Source organism: Mustela putorius, unplaced genomic scaffold (genome assembly GCF_011764305.1).
Source record: "Mustela putorius furo isolate JIRA1106 unplaced genomic scaffold, ASM1176430v1.1 tig00003875_pilon_pilon_pilon, whole genome shotgun sequence".
Lineage (NCBI taxonomy): Eukaryota > Metazoa > Chordata > Mammalia > Carnivora > Mustelidae > Mustela > Mustela putorius.
Genome location: NW_025422026.1, coordinates 4,522,591 through 4,546,234, shown reverse-complemented (window position 1 = coordinate 4,546,234; position 23,644 = coordinate 4,522,591). Strand labels below are relative to the sequence as shown.

General features: G+C 44.6%; 1 protein-coding gene and 1 pseudogene across 1 annotated transcript in view; both read left to right on the top strand.

Moving 5' to 3' along the window:
* The window catches only part of PDE8A (phosphodiesterase 8A), a 146,333-nt gene that overhangs the window by 22,236 nt on the left and 100,453 nt on the right, over positions 1-23,644 (top strand). The gene's annotated exons all lie outside the window — the stretch shown is intronic.
* On the top strand, positions 8,419-15,846 carry LOC106006948 (annotated as a pseudogene).

Here is a 23,644-nt window from a genome sequence, read left to right as displayed (position 1 = left end):
CCCAGGATTGCACAGCTAGTGGTTGCAGTGCTTGGATTCTGACCTAGTGGCCTGGTGCCCGAGTACTAGACTTTGCAATTTCTGTAGTTTTCATTTTATTTTTTGAGGTTCTTGATGTCGTGATTTTTTGTTGTCTGTTTTTTCAGACCTTTTTCCTAATTATATTGGTCAAGATTCTTTTGACTGTGGGTGACATGAACCCAGTTGAAACCAGCTAAGGCCAGAAGTGAAACCTGTGGGCCACTAGAACCTGGCTTATAAAACCACACCACAGGGAGGATGGGGTATGCCACCTCTGGGACAGACAAAGCGAGGGCTCTCTCCCTCTCTCACGTCCTGTCCTCCTCGTTTTTGTGGGCTGTTTTTTCCTGCTTGGCAGGAAAAGTACCCACCAACTGCTTTTGGCCTCGCAGTTAACAGCTTCATCAGTGGAGCGGGACTGAGGCCCTGCCTTTAATTCCAGGATAGAAGTCCCGGGGAAGGACCAAAACGGGCCTGGCCAGGCACACCTGCAGCCAGTGGGCAGTTCCCTGAGGGCAGCTCTGGGAGGAAGTGCTGGGAGCAAAAGCTGCCCCTGCACCGGGTCCTGTCCAAACCCCTAGTGCTTTTCAGCTTAAGAATGAATATGACTTAGTACTGTGTAAGGAGAGTTATTGTTCCTAATTTTCATTCTGGGGCAGTTTGTGTTCTGAGTTATCAGAGAAACTTCCCATTCTGTTTGCTAAGAGAAGAATGGATAACAACTTTTGGGAAAATTTCAGCAAGTTTTGAAATAGAAAGGGCTTCCAGTTGGCCTTCTCCCTTGCTTGTACAGTCTGCCTATGAGATGTTCAAGGACTCCCTACTGCTCATTACTTCTCTTTCTGTCCAGTGGTTTCACAGTTAGGACATGTTCTCGGTTTTTGCCTTCGTTTTTGCCTTCCACCTGGAAGATCATTGCATCCCGTGTTTTTGTGTTTCTGTTTCATTGGCTAACTGTAACTTGGGGTAAGTCAGCCAACCTCGTGGGCCTTAATTTTTTCACCTGTTGGGATAGGCTGACAGTTGTAACAACCCCCCAAAATACAATAGTCTTAACCTTGATAGAAGTTTCTCAGTCATGTGAAATTTAAAATAGGTGTTTTTTTTTTTTAAATATTTTATTTATTTATTTGACAGACAGAGATCACAAGTAGGCAGAGAGGCAGGCAGAGAGAGAGAGGAGGAAGCAGGCTCCCTGCTGAGCAGAGAGCCCGATGCAGGACTCGATCCCAGGACCCTGAGATCATGACCTGAGCCGAAGGCAGCGGCTTAACCCACTGAGCCACCCAGGCGCCCTTAAAATAGGTATTTTTAAAGAGTGTTTTTAAACAGGTGTTTTAAAACGGTGGAAGACCCTCCTCAGAGTGGCGATTCAGGGACCAAGGCTCCTTCCATCTGTGACTTGGCCATCTTCCACACATTGGCTCCCAAGGTCACTGTGCGTGTTTGCATGGGCAGACTTGCAGAAGGGGGAGAGATGAAGGGTGGTGGTGGGTTCTTAGGTGCCAGACCTGGAAGGTGGTCCATGTTTGTTTTTCATATTCCATTGGCCGCTTGGCCACAGCTAACATCACTGAAAGCTGGGAAATAGGATCTATGTGCTTTGGGAGAAGAGGAACTGGGTTTGAGCAGTTTCTTGGTCTTTGTCATACCACTTTGGTAACATGTAATAGCATAGCAATTGGAAACTTTGTGTGGGATTGAGCCAACCCCGGTTCCAGGGTGGTCCCTGACAGCCTTCTTGTCCTAGTGACTGGGTCAGTATGAGATAGACAACCCAAGCCTACGTCATGGGATGCCTCTGGTCCCAGTGACTAGTTCTGGGGTAGACATGTGACCTAAATGGTCTCAATCAGACTGTGGAGTGGGTAGGAGCATCTCAGGCCCCACAGTGAGGACAAAGCCAGCTCCTGGGTGAGAACAGGCACAGGGAGCTGCAGAGTCACAGAGCTAGAGTCCTGTTGAACCTTGCCTGGAGTTCACAAGATTGCCCTCATGGACTCCGTTCATGCGAGCAATGAATCTATTCTATAATAATTTGACGTTAATTTTCTTTACTTAAAACCAAAAGCCTCCTAACAGATACAGCCTGTGAAATGAAAGGGGAACAGGGAGAGAGAAAGGTAGAGTTTGGATCTCTAAGTTCTGCTTCCTTTCGTTTCTAGCATGTCTGTGGTGTTTCTTCGAATACCTGAGCACCCAAGCAGGTCTGAGTTGGTGTTAGCTTCATCTGACTTCTCAATTTCCTGGAATTACAGCTGGGATAACTATGTTCTTTGAAATTTGAACAGTTTGTCAAATTTATTGATTCTGTGCACCTCCATCTTGAAAAAAATGCCGTTTTGTCTTCCTGAAAGAACGTTTTGAGAGAATGACATGGTATTCAATAAGAACCTATTAAGTATTTAGGAATTGTTGTGCAAGAAGCTAATTCACACAATCAGAAGCCATTAGCCCAGCACACAGACACCTCATAAAGCTGTGGTGGCAAGTGTAAACCGTGAAAGCCCAGCCCAACTCCTCCCTTTCAGGATATGGAGAACAGCGGAGGGCCAATGTGGTATCATTGGAGCTGCCCTATCTTGCTTTGTTTCAAAAGGATTGGAGGTGACTTAACACTTACAGTAAGATGCAAATGAACAGAAAAGGGAGTTGGGGCCAGTGGCACACCGCAGGGGGTGCTGATCTGTTAAGTCAGGAGGCAGGTCCTGTGTGGCAGTGCTTGCCTCAGAGACTTGCTGGTTGCTGGGGTGGGGGGTTCCACATTGGGCTCTGAGCTTCCACAGCCTCCACACATAGCAAACAGCCCCAGAATCCCCTGAGATTAGCATTAGCTAGCGCCTCAGGACAAGTATAGTTTCTGAGCTGAGGCCTAAAGAAATTACTCTTCTGGGCCCTTTTTAAGGGATGAGGATCTCAGCAGTGTTCACTACCAAACCTGGCAGCAAGTGTCCCTCAGTGGCAACCTGGGGGCAGAATGTTGAACATGGACTTCAGGTGGGGCCTGAGTAAGTGGGCCCGGCCCCGCTAGTATGTGTGATTCAGGAATTAGAATCGAGTCTGTCTGGGAGGATGTGGTATTATCAGTTTTTAATTTCGGCCAATTTTATTTACAGGTGGAGTTCAGTCTTTTCCCACATGTTAATCAAGCATTTTTGTAATTTCTCTTTTGTATACTCTCTGCTACTTTGGCCTTTTTATATTAGAGAATTGGATGGTTTTCAGTTGGGGATTTTTTTTAAGGACTATTCTTAATCCATTTGTCATTTGTAACAACTAGGTTTTTTTTTCTAGTTTGCCTTCTAAAGTTGCTTATTTTATTTTTTTAGGATTGCTCGCTGAAATAGGAGGGGTAAGTGTGCTGAGAGGGGGAGGTGGGCTGAGCTAGAGAGGGGGCATTGGGAATGCCCCTTTGAGAAGGGGAGAGACTGGTCGGGGCTCCGAAGGCTCCTGGCAGCCTGCCACTGGGGGACACCACGCATCCGCCAGCTGCTCTGCGTGGGGGAATCTTGTGCCTCAGTAGCGTGAGAGTGTGAAATGGGGGGACCTTGATCAGAAGTAGAGTTTTGCATCACTCGCAGTGCCCTCTGGCTTATGGGGCCGGTTCATGTGGGCTGCGGGCTGGGGTGCGGCCTGGGGGCGAGGAGAGCCGCTGAGAGCAGGCCTGGCAGCCTGGGGCCAGGGCACTGGGGTACCGGTGCGGAGATGAGCCCAGTGGCTGTGTGCAGGGCCGCTCTGCATGGGGGCTCTGACGGCAGTGAGGGCGCTGGAGTAAAGGCTGCAGGGGCCGGTGTGCCTGAAGACTGGCAGAATGAGTCACGCTGTGAGAGGCTGAGAAGGGCCACGGGGGCGTGGGGGCGTTTAGTGTGCTGGTAATGTGGCGTCCTGATCTGGGTGCTGCGTGCTTGTACAGGTGTGTTCTGTTTGTGAAAATGTATCTACTAATACATGGACATACTTTTCTCTGTCCCTTATAATATGTAACAAAATAAATGGGGCTGGGGGGGGGAGGAGTGAGAGTGCACATTTTGGTGCCAGACCACCCGTTTTCAAATCTCAGCTCTTTATAGCCAGTTTATAGCTGTGGGACCTTGGGAAAATTACTCAGCCTCTCTGTGCCTCAGATTTCAAATCCTGTAAAGTGAGAATAGTAATTACTCCTGTGTCTTAGCAGTGCTGTGAGGAGTAAATGAATTGATACGTGTCAAGCATGCTGAATCATGTTTAGCACATAGTAAACCCTCCCTAATGTTGCTTGTTATTAGTTATTTTTCTTAATAGTGGTTCTTATTATGAATGCGAATAGATACGAGGAAGACTTGATGCATCGGGCAGTTGTGGTTCATTGATTGCTGGTGGGCACTCTGCCAGATGAAGTCCTGAGTATAGCCAGGCCTCAGGGCCTGGAGTGGAGGGGGTGGGCTACAGGTCACTGTCACAGTAAAGCGGAGGAGCGGCGAGGTGTTCCCTATGAACCGTGGTACTGCCCGGGCTAATGGCGGGATTTGCAGTGGATGAGACTGAGCTTGAGGTTAAGGTCCTGTGGCCTTGCTGGATGGTGTGTGTCTCAGGCCCTGAGCTAGAGGGGCCGGCCGGCTGAGAGTGCCAGTGGGTGCATCAGAAGCAGCCTTCCTCTGGGGGAGGGCCCTGGGGGAGGTCAGCTGTGGCCTTGTGTGTCTTACTCAGGGCTTTCCCGGGAGTCTTGGTGCCTGTGCAGTTAGTGGCCCAGAAAGGTGTCCGAGCCAGGTGATACTGGCTGTGTTTGACAGTGAAACACAGGTTAGTTCTATCTGCTTTAGTGAATTTTCAGAATTCCACTCTCATTCTGCTAGTAGCTGTAGTGGTCTGCCTGGCTTCCTGTCACCACCCTCTCCTTGAACCTTGGTTAGGTTTGTCCCACCAGATCCCTCCTCTTCCTCACCGGGTAACCACCCCGACCCCTACCCCAGTTCAGTTGGAGGAAATGAAAGTCCCCCAAGTTCCACATTCTGGAACTCACTCCTGTTTCTTATACCTGGGCCTCGTTGCCGTGGACTTTTCCTGTCTTAAATCCCAGCCCCAGGTAGGGGTCTTGTTTCTCTCTCCCAGCCTGGCTACCTGCCAGGGGCCTGCTCTCCCCGCAGTGGAGGCCTCCTTTGCATTCATCCCGGATTTCAAGATGAGATCCTACCACCTGACATGGACTTCCTCTCCGACTGACTCGTCCGCCTGACTCGTCCGCCTGAATCTCTCGCTACCACGCTCACCCTACCCCACCCCATCCTGCCCTTGCTTGCTGAGCCGTCAGCCTGCTGCTGAATCTCCCTAAAGCAGCGTCTGCCAGCATTGTTTGCCGGGGATGCAGTGCTCTTCCTGACCCAGGGAGCCTCCCTCTCCCGGGGTCTGAGGAGCCAGGCACCTACTCCACCTTAGGCCCTGTGAGAGCGCTGGCCACCTCCTCCCGGGCTGGCCTGCCCTTTGTCTTCAGGGCTCCTGTTTTGACAATGGGCACATGGGAGGGACAGGTTTTGAGTCCTGTAAAAAGAAAAAGGAAGGAAGTGTCCTTCACACAATTTCTGCTCCCTTTTCCTCATTCTTCCTGGGGTGTCTGTGTGTTTGTGTATGATGTTTTCTTGTTTGGGGGTGGGGGTGTTCATAGTGGAGAAGGGTGGACGGGTTGAAGAGCAGTTTCTACTTTGTGCCTCGGCAAAGAAGTCTAAAAAGCCGGCCTGGAGAGCATTCTAGCACTCTGCTCTCTTTTGATATCATGCAAGTGGCATATAACAACTCAGCCTCTTCTGTAAGTGACTATTAGAAAGCCATCTGGGGCTGTAGGTGATCGAGAATATTTTATAATCAGACCAGAATATACTGTCCCTGTATGTTTTTTTTTTTTTCCCCATGACCTGAAAATAAGGATGTTACAGATCTCTTTATAATGGAATCTATTGTCTCAAGACTACCCATTCTAAAATTTAGGAATTAGGGGTGGTAAATGATGAAATTCACATACAGGAATATATGTGGGGAGTTCAGGCTGGAGAAGGGACTCTTGTCCTTGTTTTGTCATGGCCAGTTTTCTTCAAAAGTTTAGATTTTTTCTGGACTGTGATAGGTTATTCTGTCTTTTATGACAAAAACCAGCCAAACAAGAAACAAATGTCATATACTCTTAGGAGGAATGTAAATTGGTAAGATTGCTTTGGAAAATGGTCTGGCAATATTTACTAAAGTCCAACGAGGCATGTTCTGTCACCCACCAATTCTGCTAGGTGTACTGCACCCAACAGAGAGGGGTACCTGTGTTTGCCAGGGTCGTATACTAGAATGTTTGTAACAGTAGCATTCATAATGGCTAAAAACAAGAACTAACTCAAGTCCATCAAAAGAATAAGTTGTGGGAGAAGCATATCACAAAATACTCTGGCAGCAGAAATGGGAGAACTGTGGCCCCCCGTGGCAGCAGGGCTGTTTCGCAAGCTAAGTATTCAGTGAAAGAAGCCAGGCCGACAAGACTCCATCTGCTATATTATTTGATTCATACAAAGTTCAAAGTCAGAGATGCGGTTTTGGGAGTCAAAGTGGTGCTGACCTTAGGGGAAGAGGGCGGGATAGTGACTTGGAGAAGCCATAAGGGCTTCTATGTTTGGAAGTGTTCTATTTCTTGACCTGGATGGGTTCATTCTGTGACAGTTCACCAAGCTACATACTTAGGATTTTTATTCTTTTCTGTGAGTAGGTTAATCTTCAGTAAAAATTTGTATTAAAAACCTCAGTATATGTTCTGAAGGAGCCAGAATTTTCCTGAATGTGTCTGTCCTTCTGGTCCGCGGACTTGGCACGTACTTGTGCCTCAGTATGAAGTACTTTTTACTCCGTTTTCACTCAATTCTTGTTCCTCCTTTGGGTCTCCCTTCCCCACACACGCAGGGTGCAGATCCCCACTTGTATGCTCTGTTGGCACCCTGTTCTGGAGCACAGCTCGGATTGGTGAGTAGTTGATGGCCTCTCCCATTCTGCGAGCTCAGAGGCTGCGCCCATCTCTGCAGCCGTGTGTCCCCGGGGACGACCCAAGGCCCACACCTACTGGTAGCTGTCAACTGAATGAACCAAACGGACTAGTCGGAGGGAGCGGCCTTTTTCTGGACCCCTTTCCAGATTAGTTCAGGGAAGGGCGAGCTTGAAGGTGCTCTGGGGTTGGAGCCCCTCTGAAGTCACATGAAACATCGTTGAGACTGTGGGGACTTCCGCAGCCTCAAAGTGTGACCTGTAGGACAACTTCCCAGCTGAAAGAGCAGTGTTGGCTAATCAATCGATGTCCCTTAACCTAGTTTTGTGTTCTGTGCCCGCTAGTCATGTTCTTGAGAACAAACAGTTTATATATGATGACTTCATTTGTTCTGGCTTTTCTCATGACAATCCTAAGGTCAAGCCTATTTTAAGCCTGAGAAATATGTCCTGGAAGTTAGTTCCAGAGTCCCTATTTCCTTTTTCTTTCCTTAGCATGGAAATCTTGGCTGTCTTCCCCATCCCCGCCCCCCCGAACTGTTCTCAGAAACAACTTTGCAAGTAACGTAAATATGCTCTGTGTTGGTTGTGTGTGTGTGTGTGTGTGTGTGCACTTGAGTTTTCTTTTTTACCTGGATGTGGGGAAATAGCACGTTCTCATTTACCGTTCTGACCTGACAGAAGGAGGCCGAAAGCCATACTCAGATGGACCCAGAAAGAGGAAGAATTTAAGACCGTACATTTGCATTTAGGCTTTATTTGTTGGGTGATTTTTGTTGGGTATTTTCCTGTCGTGTAAAGTGGTTGGGAGCTGGGCTCTGGAGCCAGACACTCGGTCCCAATCCCAGCCCTGTCACTCCCTGCCTTTTGACCTTTGGTAAGTCACGTAACCTCTCTGGGCCCAAGCTTTTTCTTTGTAACATGGGGGATAGTCGTCAAGATTGGATTAAACTGTGAATGTAAAATAATCTGTTCAATGCTTAAAAAGTTGTAAACACTTAATAGAGTAGTTACCTAAAATGGAAGATTCAGTTTTGTTGTTTGAAAAAGAATGGTTTTAACAGAGTATCTATTAGACTCTTGAAAGTAGATTAGGGCTTTCTTTTTAAGAACATTTTTGGAAATTACTTTTGTGATTTATAAATGTCCATACGATTTACCCTTGGGAACCAAGAAGGAAATATGGTAGCATTACAGCGGTGTGTATATGTCCCCCCACTCCCTTTAACTCTGAAAACCCGTGAGAGGAGTTTGGAGAATTGGATTCACTGTTAACTCTAATGATCGTTTCCTGAAGGACAACCCCGTCCAGAGTCACACAGAAATCTGGGATAGGAGTGGGAGCTTTGAGCTCTTGTCATTTTCTTCCTTCAGCAGTTCCTGGTTGCTTTGCGTTAAGGGCTGTGCGAAATGACGCTGCGTTTGTTGGTGAGCACAAGGGAAGCAGAGAGGTGCGTTGGGAGGGATGGAAGACAGTATTTACATACAGAATTTGCAGATTACCAGCTTTGGTTCTGATGGGCTGGATGGAGAAGTTTCAAGGTCAGAAGGGTTTTGCGGTATGGTGGAAAGAACAGACTTTCCGTGTCCTGCTTCAACTGCTGTGCAACTTGAAAAAGTTGTTCCTTTGTTATTTTTCTCGATTTTCTTATTTGCAAAATAGGGATATTTCTCCCTGATAGTATTTTGAGAGGACTGAGATTACCTATTTTACCCTTTTCCTAAGAGACTGTGAGATAGGTGTAAAGGAGTTTTTATTTGCCTTTTCTTTTTCCATTTAACCTAGTGTCTGCTCTGACAAGAATAAAGGAGTTGTTTAGAGGATTCTCTCTAATTAGCTGACTTATTATTTTGGAATATTTTATTGTGGAGAATTTATGATATGTAAAAGGAAGAGAAAAGGGTGTTATTGTTGCATAACAAATCACCCCCAAATTATCTGGGTCAGAAATCCGAGAGCGGCTTGGGTTGGTGGTTCTGGTTCCTGGTCTCTTGGGAGGATGCAGCCAGCTGTTGGCTTAGGCTCCAGTCAGCCAAGGGCTTGCTGGGGCCAGAGGCTTCGCTTCCAAGGTGGTTCCCTCACGGCCGGCTGAGTGCCCCACGGCTTGGGGTGGACCCAGTTCCTCTTGATGTGGGTGGTCTTCACAGGGCTGTTCTGGTGTGCTGCGGACACAGTAGCTGGCTTCCCCCAGAGAAAGTGACGCTGTGCACCAACACAGACAATTACAGTGCCCCTTTTGACCTAGTCTGGGAACTTGTGTGTGTGTGATCAGTTCTGCTGTATTTTATTGGTTACATAATAAATCTGCCCTCAGTTGAGCTAAGGAGGAGACGGTGATCGTTGCATCTTTAATTCATTAAAGGTTACAGGTGGTAACATTCTATCATTCTTTCCTCATTTAATACTGAAATCCTTTTGAAAGAGAAACTTCTCCTCATTAACTATGTGACAGAATTTGAATAGCATCTGTAGGATAAATGCTTGTTTCTTGCCTCTCATTTACCAGTTTTCAGAATAAGGGTTTGGTTCTCTAGCATCCTTCCAAAGTGGACCAGTCAAATTTTATCTTTTTTTTTTTTTTGAGTCATTGTGGACTCAAGAATTTTAACATATTTGATGTGTTTCAGCCTTTTGCATTTAATCTGTTTTGATGTTCAGCTGTTGTGCCCCTGTTAGATAAGTAGCAGTACTAACCGTCTTCCTCTTTACCTTGCTTTGCTCACTTAACAGTATGTCCTTGGGATCATGCCATCATTGCATGGACAGGAATTCCTCTTCAAGAACTGAGATCTATGGGTGCCTGGGTGGCTCAGTGGGTTAAGCCTCTGCCTTCGGCTCAGGTCATGATCTCAGGGTCCTGGGATCCAGCCCCACATCGGGCTCTCTGCTCAGCAAATAAATCAAATAAATAAATAAAATCTTTAAAAAAATTTTTTTTTCAATTTATTTATTTTCAGAAAAACAGTATTAATAAATAAAATCTTAATTAGATCTCAATACTTTTTTTTTTAATCTAATTCATATACTCACCCCTTAAAAGTGTACAGTTCAGTGTTTGCGTAGTGGTAATGGTTGTACAACTTGCCAAATACTCTATCTGCCTAATTCTGGAATGTTTTCATCACAGAAACCTGTAGCCATTAGCAGTCAATCCCCATTTGCTCTGGTCCCTCCCACTAACATCCAAGCCCCTGGCAGACCCCAGTCTGCCTTCTGTCTCTTTGGATCTGCCCATTCTGGACATTTTATTTTATTTTTAAAGATTTTTTGTGTATTTGAGAGAGAGAGAGAACACAAGTGGGGATAGGAGCAGAGGGAGTGAGTGGTAGGAGCAGGCTCCCCACTGAGCAGGGCTCCCCATTCAGGGGTTGATCCCAGGACCCTGATATCATGACCTGTACTGAAGGCAGAGGTTTAACTGACTGAGCCTCCCAGGCACCTCTGGACATTTCATTGTAATGGAATCCTATGCTTTCTGGCCTTTGTGTCTGGCTCCTTTTATTTAGCCTCATGTTTTCCAGGTTCGTCCATGTTGTAGGTCCGCCCCCCCCTTCCCGCCCCATTCCTCCTCTTTGTCATGGCGCACTGCTCCTGGGCTGGTCCACCACACCTCACTTAGTCAAGCAGCCCATGTTGGTGAACAACCGGAATGTTTCTAGATTTATTATTAGATGGCTTTGTGCATATATCCTTTTTATTTATTATTATTGTTGTTATTATTGCTATTATTGTTATTTTGGGTTTTTTGGCCAGTGTACCCTTTGGACAGATTCCTACAAATGGGATTGCTGGGCTAGAGGATAATTGCAAATGTAATTTTGAAGGTTGCTGAATTCCCCCCTACAAGGGTTGTACTGTTTCACATTTTCACAAGCAGGGTCTCAGAAATTGTTTCCCTGCTGTTTTGTTTCAGTAGAATTTTGTGGTATCTCACTGTATTTTTGACTTTTTATTTGTACTTCTCATATAATGATTGAGGTTGATTGGACATTTATCTTTTCACATGTTTAAGGGTCATTTGTGTTCTTTTTTTCTGTGAATCACTGTTCCTGTTCCTCTGGAACACTTTTCCAAAGGATTGTCTTTTCCATTTTTGGATGCCATTTTTCTATTACACATATTTTAATCATTTTCCTTCTTACTTTGGTGAAGGCATCTTGTCATGCAAATTGTAAAATTTTTGTGTAATTCTAGTGATACTTTTTCTTATTGTGTCTGGAGTTTGAGTCATAGTGGGAAAGTTTCCCTCTGTATTTGCCCATGTACACATCCTGGTGTGTGAAGAATAGATCCCTCCCCCCCCCCCGCCAATACTGCTATTGAATTATTCCCAGCCCCATTTATTAAGAAGTCGGTTTTCCCCACTGTATTGATACACTATCCTTATGATAAATTTCATACAAAATTGGATCCATTTGTGGATTTCTTATTCTTTTCCATTAGTCTCTATGTCTAATTGTTTGCCATTGCTATGCTTTTAAAAAAAGTCTTTATTATTCTTTTCCATTAGTCTCTATGTCTAATTGTTTGCCATTGCTATGCTTTTAAAAAAAAAAGAGTATTTATTAGAGAGAGAGCTCAAGAGCACGAGTTGGGGGTAGGGGGTTGGGGGGGGAGGGAGAAGCAGATTCCCTTCTGAGCAGGGAGCCCAGTTGGGGCTCTATCCAAGGACCTTGGGATCATGACCTGAGCTGAAGGCAGATGCTTAACTGAGTCACCCACACCCCTGCTATGCTTTTTAAATATCTGGTAAGGCTAACCTTCCTCATTTATTTCCATTCTTATGTGTTACAGATGAATTTTATGATCTGCTTGTTTAGCTCTGGGGGGAAAAACTTGAAATTATTTTTATTGGGATTGTGTTAAATTTATAAATTAGTACAGGGAGAACAGACATCTTTATGATGTTGTTTATTCCTTGCCAAGAACATGGTATGTCTTTCCATTTGTTCAAATTTGTTGTTTTGGGTGGGGTGTGCAGTGCTTTTACAGCTCTCTTCAGAGGTTCTTCTTAAGTGTCTGCTTATTTTATTATTTTTTTGCTTTCATAAGCAGGGTTTTCTCCTCATTGTATTTTCTAACAGATTTTCCCTTTTATAAATGAAGCCTATTGATTTTGATACATTTATTGTATAGCCTTCTAAATCTCTGATTTGTAATACTTTATCAATTCTTTTGGGATTTCAGACATATCATTATATTATTTGTGAAGAGAATTTTACTTCTTTCCCAGTTCTTAGACCACTAATTGCAGGCTCCTGTCTAGTTGCATTGGAGAGCATCTCCAGGGCAGTGTTAGAAAGGTGAGAAGATAGCGTTTGGTTTTTATTACAGAGTAGTGTCTTGTTTCTAACTTTGGTGAGAAAGTTCTAATTTTTCTCCATTAAGATTCAGCAGACTTTTACATGTAATGAAAGGAGTAGAGGAAGGAAATTATGTGGAGAAAGCTTTTGTTTTTTTGTTTTGCTTTTTGTTTGTTTTGCTTTTTAAAGCATGTGTGAGATACACTCAACATTTGTAGTAAATGTGATTAGTTCTACTCCCAACTCTGTGGCACAGCGTCTTAATCATTTTATCCACAGCTGATGGAATTAGTTATTTTCAGCTATTTGACAAGGAAAATGCTTAACATATGCAAGGGACAAACACAGTGGAAAACTGTTACTGTAGAATTCTAATTTTGAGAAGAGTTGCATGGAAAAAAATATTAAAGGGTGTTTAAAAATGGAAACCTTAGTCTTGATCGTGTGATACCACTGTGTCAACATCTAGTTTTAGGGTTTGCTGTGGTGGGGGCAAAGATCCTTACACAGCTTCCGTGAAATGCCTCAGCGACACACGTCACTTCAGCTCACAATCTGTTGGGTAGAACGAGTCAGTGGCCTGACTGTTAGGGGTAGGAAGGGTAACCCTCCAGTGTGTCAAGAAAGAGGGGAACCAGATACAGGGAAGTATTTAAAAGTCTCTGCCACAGCTGAGAACCTCTTTTAGTGCAAATTTTTAGAAATTTTCAGCTTCTTCTATAGTGACTGGCCTGTTCTGGTTTTATTCTACTTTTATAAATTTATTTCCATAAAATTATTTCATTAAGATTTTAAACTATTTGCAACATCTTGAATAAGCATGGTTTGATGCTTATTTCAAAGCAATGAATTTGATGCTCATTTCAAAATGACAACTTTGATTATATCTCTGTAAGGCCGGGAATAAAATCATGGTGGCTGCTCTGAAAAATGGGTCACGGGCACAGAAGTCATGGCAGACTAACTGGATTTCCGCCACTGTGCAGGGGGACAGGTCGCCAGTCCACAGCAGCCGTGGGGATGGCGGGATGTGGGTGAACTCGGGATGTATTTTGGAGGTGGAATAGTGGCGGTACACGGAGGAGCAGGCGGGCTGTTTCTGTGTTTCGGGCAAGATGAGGTGTATGCCCGATGGAGATCACACCGGTTTCTTAAATGACACTGTCTTGCTGTCTACAATTTTTTTGGTGGTTAATTCACATTCTGGCTTAAACTGTTTCATCGTGGGCCAGTTACAGTTGGTCCGTGGGCCACACTGTCAGCAGTGTGTCCCAGTGTCTGCGGCTTCCATTGTAGGACATGCCGTGATTTGATTTAACCAGTCTCTTACTGGTGGACTTGTAGGTGGTTAGCACCTCTTGCCCCAACATCCCTGCCCCAAATCTTCTTTGACATTAGAAATAAGTCCTAATGCTATGAAATCCTTATTTATACAATCATGTATGCACTTTTTATGACCATGAAGGACTGTTCCTGGGGAAAAAAATAAAGATTTTTGAACATATGACAAACTGCTCTCCAGAAAACTTGTTACCCATTTACAGAGACAAATTTTTGCTATTCTTTTTTTCCTTCCAAAAAATCTTTGCTGTATTAGGTGACAAATAGCGTTATTTGAATATCTATTTCTTTGATTACTATTAAGATTGAATTTTTGTCATGTGTATTTTGAGGCTGATATTTCCCTTGCCAGTTCATTATGGTCCTTTTTTTAAAAAAACATTTTATTTATTGGAGAGAGCGTGCGTGCACACTCTCTGGCAGGCTGGGAAGGAGCAGTGGTTGAGGGAGAAGCAGCCTTCCTGCTTCCAGGGAGCCTGACCATGTAGGGGCTGATCCCAGGTGTCTGAGATTATGACCTGAGCCAAAGGCAGATGCTTAACCAACTGAGCCACCCAGGCGCTCTTTATGTTCTTGATTATTTTTATTTTGGGATAGAAGTACCCTTTATGAAGGGCATTTACTATTTGACCCTATAGTGGTAATATTTTTCACCATTTTTAAAGAGATTTTCTTTCTTTTTTTCTTTTGCTTCACATAGAAAGTTGTCCTTTTTGCAGCAGCTGCTAGCAGCGTCGTTCCTTGTGTGGGGGTGGCCAAGGCTTCTGGCTTCCTCGTCTCCAGAGGCTGCCCTCCATGGGCAGCACATTTGCTGGGAGTCCACCATGCTGGGGGGAGGAACTTGGGAATTCAAAGCTCTTGTGTCAAGGGAGTTGGCATGGGTGACAAGGGCTATTAAGGGATTATTTTTCACTTGTAGTAGAATTGTGGTTAGGAAGAAAAATCTATACATACACAGAAATATTTCAGGGTGAGGAATGTTAAGAGGGTTGCTTTAAAGTACTATGGCACTGTCTTTGCTGTGCCACATCTACTGTGAGAAAGAACGAAGGCCATTCTCAGCAGTCAGACTGGCCACATTCCAGAAAGTGTCGACATCGCTCTGAAGGGGCGCACTGATGTCGTGAAGGGCCCCAGAGGAACCCTGCGGAGGGACTTCCATCACTGCCCTGTAGAACTCTGTCTCCTCAGAAGAGCCTTTAAGTTGACAAGTGGTGGGGAAATAGTATGAACCGTACGTAGCTAGTTCTTTTCTGTCTGTAGTCATGCACAGAACCTGATTGAGGGCATGAAATTGGGCTTTCGTTGCAAGATGAGATCCATGTATGCTCCCTTCCCCACCAGTGTTGTTATTCGGGAGAATGGATCTCTTTTGAAATTCACAATTTCTCAGATGAAAGATACATCTGCAGGGGTTGGATGAGGCCAGTGTTGCTTGTTCAGTATCTCAAGACCAGGATGGTGAGTCAGTGCGTGAAGGAAATGACATTGAACTTGTATCAAACTCCGTTGCTTTGATTCAGTAAGCCACAACAGTTAAAAATAAGGATATCAGAGGGGCGCCTGGGTGGCTCAGTGGGTTGCGCCGCTGCCTTCGGCTCAGGTCATGATCTCAGGGTGCTGGGATCGAGTCCCGCATCGGGCTCTCTGCTCAGCGGGGAGCCCGCTTCCCTCTGTCTCTCTCTGCCTGCCTCTCCATCTACTTGTGATTTCTCTCTGTCAAATAAATAAATAAATAAAATCTTTAAAAAAAAAAAAAAGGATATCAGAAAATTTTGGATGGTGTTTATGTTTCTGAAGAAGGAAAGTTCAACAGGCTGATGAGTAAGATCTAAGTTGTCCCTCTATAGAAAACAGCAAGATGCCAGATGATTTTTCAGACTTATTTGTGGTATTTTATTATGAAAAATACTTTTTCATTTTACATTTATTTTAATAACACGGGCTCAAAGTGGCAGGTAAAGTATAAAATCTCCAGCTGCCTCCTTTTTTGTTTTTGTGCTTTATTTTCTTTCCATGTGTCTATTTAAATTCCAGTTAACATACAGTGTAATGTTAGTGCCGGTGTAGAAGTTAGTGATTCAGCACTTACATACGACACCTGATGCCCCTCACCACTAGTGCCCTCCTTCATCCTCATTATGTGTGATGTTTTAAAGCTACAATAAAAGCTGTATCAATTTGGGACTTTTTCTTTTTCTTTTTTTTTTTTTTTTTAAGATTTTATTTATTTATTTGACAGAGAGAGATCACAAGCAGGCAGAGAGGCAGGCAGAGAGAGAGGAGGAAGCAGGCTCCCGGCTGAGCAGAGAGCCCGATGCGGGACTCGATCCCAGGACCCTGAGATCATGACCTGAGCCGAAGGCAGTGGCTTAACCCACTGAGCCACCCAGGCGCCCCGTGGGACTTTTTCTTAACCAATAATTCTTCCCAACTATTTGACAGTAAACCATTCAGAAATCAAAACAAAACCCATGAAAACTATAACAAAAAAAAGGGTAGATGTAGCAAGTGCATCAAAACTTTAATAATTGAATCTGGGTGGGCATATGGGGGCTCTTTATACTTATTCTTAGTTTTTGTGTATGTTTGTGAACTTTCATTGTAAGACATTTTGAAAAAGCTCTTGAGTCTTTGGAGGGCTTGGTCAGGGGTGGTGGTTCTTCAGAGTCTTTGTGGCTGGGGTTCTCTTCGCCCCTCTCTCCTGGTACCCTGCAGGCGATGTGGTGGTTCACAACAGACACAGAGCCACCATTAAAGTCAGGAACGAGTCCAGGCAGGAGGCTCATTATTGCCTCTTTATTTAAATGTCCACAGTCATTTGCAAATAATACATATTCTCTCTCAGGTACAAAGTTCTAAGTATATCAGCTAAATTAAGCTTATTAATCTTCCAAATCCCGTCTGTGTTTATTTTGTACGCGCCCAGGCTGCCAAAGAAGGAGGGTCGCATTTAGAAGTCCTCGGCCACAGTTGTGGTTTGAGGCTGCTTTCTCTTTGTACGTCTCACAATTTGGGGCTTAAACAAAAATCTATTTTTAAATTTTGAAATAATTTCAGACTTACAGAAAAGTTGGAAAAAATGTAGTGCAAAGAATTCCTGGTAACTCCTCACCCTGATTGCCCAGATGTTCACGTTTTACTGTGTGCTGTTATGATTTATTCTCTGTATCGGTTGTAATTATTTTTGGAATCATTTGAAAGTAAGTTGCACAGATTATGTCCCTTTACCCCTGAATACTTCAGTACATATTTCCTCAAAATGGGAAGATTTTCTGTAATCAATACTGATAGCAAAACAATGAAATGAATATTGTTACAATACTGTTAACTCTTCTATAAACCTTACTCAAATTTCACCAGTTGTCTCACGAATTTCCTTTATAACAAGAGAAAAGTTTCATTATTATTATTTAATTTGACAGAGAGATCACAAGTAGGCAGAGAGGCAGGCAGAGAGAAGGAAGCAGGCTCCCCGCTGAGCAGAGAGCCCGATGCGGGGCTCGATCCCAAGACCCTGAGATCGTGACCTGAGCCAAAGGCAGTGGCTTAACCCACTGAGCCACCCAGTTGCCCTTACTTATTATTATTATTATTTTTAAAAGATTTGCCTACCCATTTGAGAGGGAGAAAGAGAGCATGGGTGGGCGGGACAAAGAAGAGAGGGAAAGAGAACCCTGTGGATGCCTCGCTGAGCGCGGAGCCCGATGTAGGACTTGATTCCACAACTCTGAGATCAGGACCCAAGCCTATGCACCATCCAGGTGCCCAAAGGAAAGTTATTTTTTAATCTAAGATCCAATCCAAGATCACCCATATAGTTGTCATGTCTCTTTAGTTTTTAATCAGAGAATGTCCCTTGGTGTTTATATTGGGATCTAGACATTTTGGAAGAGTTCAGCCCAGTTATTTGTAGAATTTTCATTATTTTAGGTTTGTCTGCTGTTTCCTGTGATCGATTCAGGTTAGGCATTTCAGGCAGGATATCAGAGATGTGACGTCACAGCCTTCCCAGCGCATCCTGTCGGAAGGCATGGTATTCCTGCTGCTGTCCACTGGGATTCCTTGATTGAGATGATGTCCTGTGGGTTTCCTCACTATTTTTCCCTTTGAAATCAGTGACTATCTTGTGGGCAGGTATTTTGAGTCTATGTAAATATCCTTTTTCTCACTAACTCTCATCAGCTAGCTGTATCATTTATTGGCGATTTTTGCCTGACACGTTTGTTACCATAATGGTTACTAGATGGTGCGTCTTCAGTTCTGGCTAGGCGTTATGACATGCTGCTTTGTTACTCAGCGACTTGCAGTCAGCCTCAGGACTTTGAGTTGAGATACACAGGACATTAGGGCAAAGAGCAGCTGTACTCCGGCATCAGGCTGGACACATGCCTGCGTGCTTCACGTTTCTCCTTAGGGAAGGCCTAGTTGGGTCCAGGTCTCCCCCTGGCCCTGGCTGTCCGCTGCCCTCTCAGCTCCAGCTCTCTGCCACAGCCCAGCAGTGACGTCTGGGTATGAGGAGTGGTTTTTCATGATGTCTGTGGCACAGAACGCAGTGTATCCACGAGGAGAAACCGGCTGAGGCTGCATTTTTCAGAAGATGTCTGTGGCACGGTAGCATGTCACGGATTTCCATCTAACGGGGTCTGGGGAAGATTGTTCGTTTTGTTAAACGGCAGATGGATGCCTGTGTTGACATGCTAAAGGGAAAGCGTCCATAGAGGAGAGATGGCCCCTTAGGACAGAGGAACTATTGTCGGGATTCTTGAAGAGGTGGGATTAGCTCTGGGCAGGAGGAAAGCCCGTTGTACATGGAATGGATGCAACCATTTTTGCAGGTTAAGAGTAAGCACAAGTTTTAAGCAGTTATTATTGCCTGAGTGCCTTATCTTTCTTTGTGAAATAGAAGCGTGGGCCTACCCTAAGAGTGAGGGGACACAAACCATGAACACATCATTGGATAGGGAAAGAGTTGTGGGGGGATAAGAGCTATCTGGGGCCTATAGAAAGCTCTCCAGGCAGCTGAGGGTGGACAGCATGCATGGTTGGTGGCCTCCGTCTACAAAGCTGTGTGATTTTCTCCAGGAGTGCCCAGCAGCCCAGTGAAGAAATGTAGGAAATGAACAGTTGTGTTGATTAGGGCACATAAGTTGCCCCACGTTGCATCAGCAAGGAGAGGGAGAGGGGAGAGCAGAAGGCGGGATGAGAGGGTAGCACTTGTCAGGAGAGGTGGTCAGTTGGGCAGAAAGTAGAAGAGCGAATGGACTGGAAGTCAGAATTTCCAGAAGAAGAAGGGTTCAGCTGAGCTGGTGGGATGGGTATTTTGGTCAGAAGGTAGGATACTGGAATGGAGCCTTTCCGTCGTTGGACGATTCTGGCAGATGGGGGCGCTGGAGCGGAGTGGGGCGGAGGAAAATCACAGGGTTGTAGCAGAACCTGTGCGAGCCGCTGGGTGGCTTATTTACATGGATGCTGACAGCTGGTCAATGGTAGGACACTGGTGGAGGGGGATGACCATGTTCTAGGTGTTCGGGGAGGTGCTGGAATCTTCAGAGAAGGAGGTGGAGGTGAGCAGGAGTGAAACATGATGTCGGCATTTTTGTCAGCCGGGCATCAGAACGCCTGGTGTGCAGGGATCCTGGGGCCAGCTGCCTGCAAGCCTCCAGATGTGCCTCGAAGCTAGTGGAGAGAGGTGTTCGTTCAGCTTTCCAGCAGAGGTTGGTCATCAGGTCTTTGCTGGTTATTTCTTCTTCCTGTAGCCCCATCCTCTGCCTGCTAACTCCCACTGTCCTTCAGGAACGACGTCGCTTCTTTCAAGAATCTTTCTCAACACTGTGGTCTGCGCTTACCTCTGACTTAGCAGGTAGCATACCCTGTCGTCATTGTCTGCTGCTGCTCTCCTCTCTAGACCGCGACTTCCCTGATGGAGGTAGGGACTGCATCTTGCACGGTGCCTGGCATCTGTTTGGTTGAGCTGTATGGAATTGCTACTTAGAAAGTGATTTGGTCTGGTTTGTTATGTCTCTCCCTAATGGGGGACTTTCCTTTGTCAGCTCATCTTGAATCTTTGTCTGAAGTCACACGGCCCTTTCTTAGTTTGGCCTTAGCCAGATGCCGCACCGATGAGCAGAGTTGTTTCATAGTGACCAACCCTGATTTCTGTGCAGGCCGCCGACCATCCTTTCACTCTGCTTAGGTTTTGGTTTATGTTTTGTTAACTTGGCTTTTCTGTAGAAGAGGTAAAAAGAAACTTGTTTGTATTCAGTTTTCCCCAGGTGCCAAGAATTTCTCAGCCTGTTTGTCCACGCATTTCATTCTTCTCTGGATTCTGACCGAGTACCCACAGACCAGGCCATGGTCAGGCCACGGGCTCGCTGTCCACTTGTGGGGTGGCCTGCGCTGCTGCTTGTGGCTTCAGCGCGCGAACGGGCGCGGCTGCTTTTTTGAACAGTGACTTCAGCTCACCAGTTGCCCCAGATAGTTTTTCAAAAACTTTTCATGACGTGTGTGCATCACACATTAAAGAACGCAGTGAAGAATAGATTCTCTGGGTTAAAAACAAAAGAAACACACAAACGGAACCAGGTTTATCTGGAGTAATCGTGAAACATTTTCCTTCATGGGTTAGGGAGAGACATGCTGTGCCTAAGTGGGTTAGCCTAGGGTCTTTGAATAGCTTCTGGTTCTTTTCACTTGATCTTTTCTTCTACTGTCTCCAACTCAGAGGTGTTTGTTCTTGCTTTCATGGGCACCGAGAATGTAATGGAGACTCGCTCTTCATCTCCCAAGGCCACCATGAGTGCTTGAAGTCAGCTGAATTCTGACTTGAGAGTTCCCCGAGGCTCCATTCCCATCTCCTCTCTGATCTGGACCAGATCCTTTCTAGGGGTACTCTCTTGAAGCCGGGTCCTTGAGATGAGCTCCTTGCATGAGGAGTGCTTGCTCAAAGAGCTTCCCTTCCTTTCGGGAAGTTTCCTTAGTGCTCCCTGGCTGTCCTTCCTGGGAGTCCTGTCTTCGTCATGAGTTTCCTGGTTTTTTGCCTCAGGACAAGGACTGTAATAACCTAACTAGTGACATTTAAAGAAAGAAACCAAAAGCCTGTTTAACCAATTCAAGTTCTCTGGCCCTGGCCTGCAGGACACTCTCCTTCCACCAAAAATGCATCTTACTCCCCCTGCCCCTCCCTTTTTTAAAAAGAATCTGCTAATCCTTAACAGATTAATCTGAGTTTATATTTAGATGAAGGTTACCCATTAACAGAAAAACCTGAAACTGTGGATAGGCTTGACAGTGTTGAGAGTGGATAAAAGTAAATAGCCTTTAGACCAAAAACATTTGGTGGGGCACGGGGACCTTAAGTATCTGTTTGGCAGGGTGTTACGCAGGGACCGCAGGGACGTGGGACCTCCCTTAGGTTAGGGACACCTTGAGACTCAGACCAGAACAGTGTGACCTTCCTGTGCTTCAGAATTTGGCTCCCATGAATCTCAAGACTTTTGATGCTGGCTCCTTCATATGGGGCCAAAACCCTACCTTCTCTACCTTATCTTACCCAGCCTATCTCCTTCATTCCCTTTTACAACCTGAGTATGCATAGACTCCCGGAGAACTTTGCAGGGCTGAATGCCAAGCCTCACATTCTAAGTTAGTGTCCTCTGAGCCAGTGTTGGTCAGATCGCCCACTGACGGGTCGTGACCTCAGGTGTGCAGGTCATGCCTGGCACTGTCGTTCCAGTCGTTACTTCTCTGTTTCAAACCACCCCAAACTTAGTGGCATTAAACAACAGGCATTTTATTATGCTTGTGGATTCTGGCCCAGGAATTTGGACAGGGCCTGGCAAGGAGTGTGAAATGAAGAGGGCATACTTCTCTTTGCAGATGATCAGAAAATATTTAAGGATCTGAAGGCTGAAGAATGAGCCAGAGCAGAGAGAAAGCCAGCCGCCTTCTCTGAGGAAGGTGGTTGGTGTGTGCAGTGCAGCAGTCTCGGGAGAAGTGTCCCACATCAGCATTGAAACCAAAATGAAAGACTGAGATTGGGGTCTGCTCAAACAGTCTGCCTCCTCTAGTTCCTCCCTCTTATTTCCACACTCACAGAAATGTGGAGAGATGACTAAGCAGTGGATTTGCTGTCCTCATAGAAAACATTGTATCACACGACAGCTTTTGTGGAATGGTGCCATAAAAAGACTAAAGTTGTACTCGAAAATCTTAGAAAATTTACATAATTCCATGTTACTTCTTAATGTGGAAGTTAAACACGTTCACTCTAGAAAACTAGAAAGTACAAATAAGCAAACCTAAAATAAAAATTTTCTGCTGTTTTATACCTAGTGAAAATCACTGATTTTGTTGTTGTTGTTGTTGTAGTTTGTCTGTCCTTCCTGTCATTTTTCTGAGGACATACCCATATTAACAAAACAGGGGTGCCTGAGTGGCTCAGTCGTTAAGTGTCTGCCTTTGGTCAGTTCATGATCCCAGAGTCCTGGTATCGAGCCGCACATCAGGCTCCCTGCTCAGAGGGGAAGCCTGCTTCTCCCTCTCCCACTCCCCCTGTCTGTATTCCTTCTCTCTCTCTTTGTCAAATAAATAAAATCTTTAAAACAATACAAAACAACAAATGATGAGCTCTTACAGTACATTTTTCTGAAACCTGGTTTTGAAACTTAGGTGGATGTGTTCCATGTCAATTAATGTACTTCATTGCCAGAAACACTTCATACTCTTACGTTTCATGGGGATAGTATTAACCATTTGCTGATGACATCTGTTACAAATGTTGTGAACATCCATGTAGCTAAATCATTTTTCCCCATTTTCTTAAATTGTTCCTAAGTTAACACAATTTTTTGAGTATGAACATATATATATACACACACACACACACACACACGATACAAAATACCATGATTTTTTTCCCATGATTTTTCTTTGAGACGTGCATGTAACTTGAACTGTTGAATCAAAGAACGTGAACATTTAAAAGCCTTGATATCCGTACCACTAAATTGTATTTTACGGACGTACCAGTCTACACTCCTCCCCAAGTGTTATCTGTTCCTGGTATTTGACAGTTGGACGGGGTAGGAACTCCTTCCTTGCTTGCTTTTAATTGTGTGGTGGTTGGGGTTGTCACTTCGTCTTAGCCTTTTTTGCCTCGCACCATCCTGCCTGCTCCTCAAGGCCCAGCTCAGCTCCCATCTCCTGCCGGGTCCCTCCCTTCTGCCCCGTCTTAGGGATTTGTTTCGTCCTTTTCAGTCAACTGTGGTTATCTTGAGAGTATTAAGTGCTGTGTCTTATTTTTAATCTTCTTTCGCATGAGGCTTATTTCAGTGCATGTCTCCAGAACTTGTAAATACGGAGTGAAATTTGAGTCTACCAAAAAGAACTGGTGATAGCCAACAGTAGTCTTTCCGAAGAGCGATGTAAGGAATAAAAATATTCATCAAACAGAAGACCATGCAGAGGTCTCTGGAGAGCATATAATTTTGGCACTTCATTTAGGCAGCCCAGCCTTGAAATTCTTTGTTAATAATAACTGACATATTTTGTCACTTTTCTTATTTTAACCATAGGTAGTAGGATCCCCTCCAGCCAGGATTTTTTTTTTTTTAATGACCAAACATCCATTAAAAGTTATTTTACCAAATTAATGTGGGCTATAGTCAGAAATTTACCTTTCCTATTTTTACTGTCTTTCCCTTCTTCCACATTGTCTTTGCTTCAGACTCCGTTAGAGCTATTCTGGTCTCTTGGGTCTTTTTTTTTTTTTTTTTTTTTTTTTTTTTAACTTTAAACTTCAGAGCATCATTCATAAATTTGCGGAGACCATTCTTTTTTTTTTTTTTTTTTTTTAACCAAAGGCTCTTTTCTGTACTTACAACATCCGTTACATTTCGCGTCTGTCCTTTATCTTCTCCCAGATGCACAGCATTTTATTTCCATGTATTCTTTTTTCCTCCACTTGAAGTGTTCTGGTGATGCTGAGTAA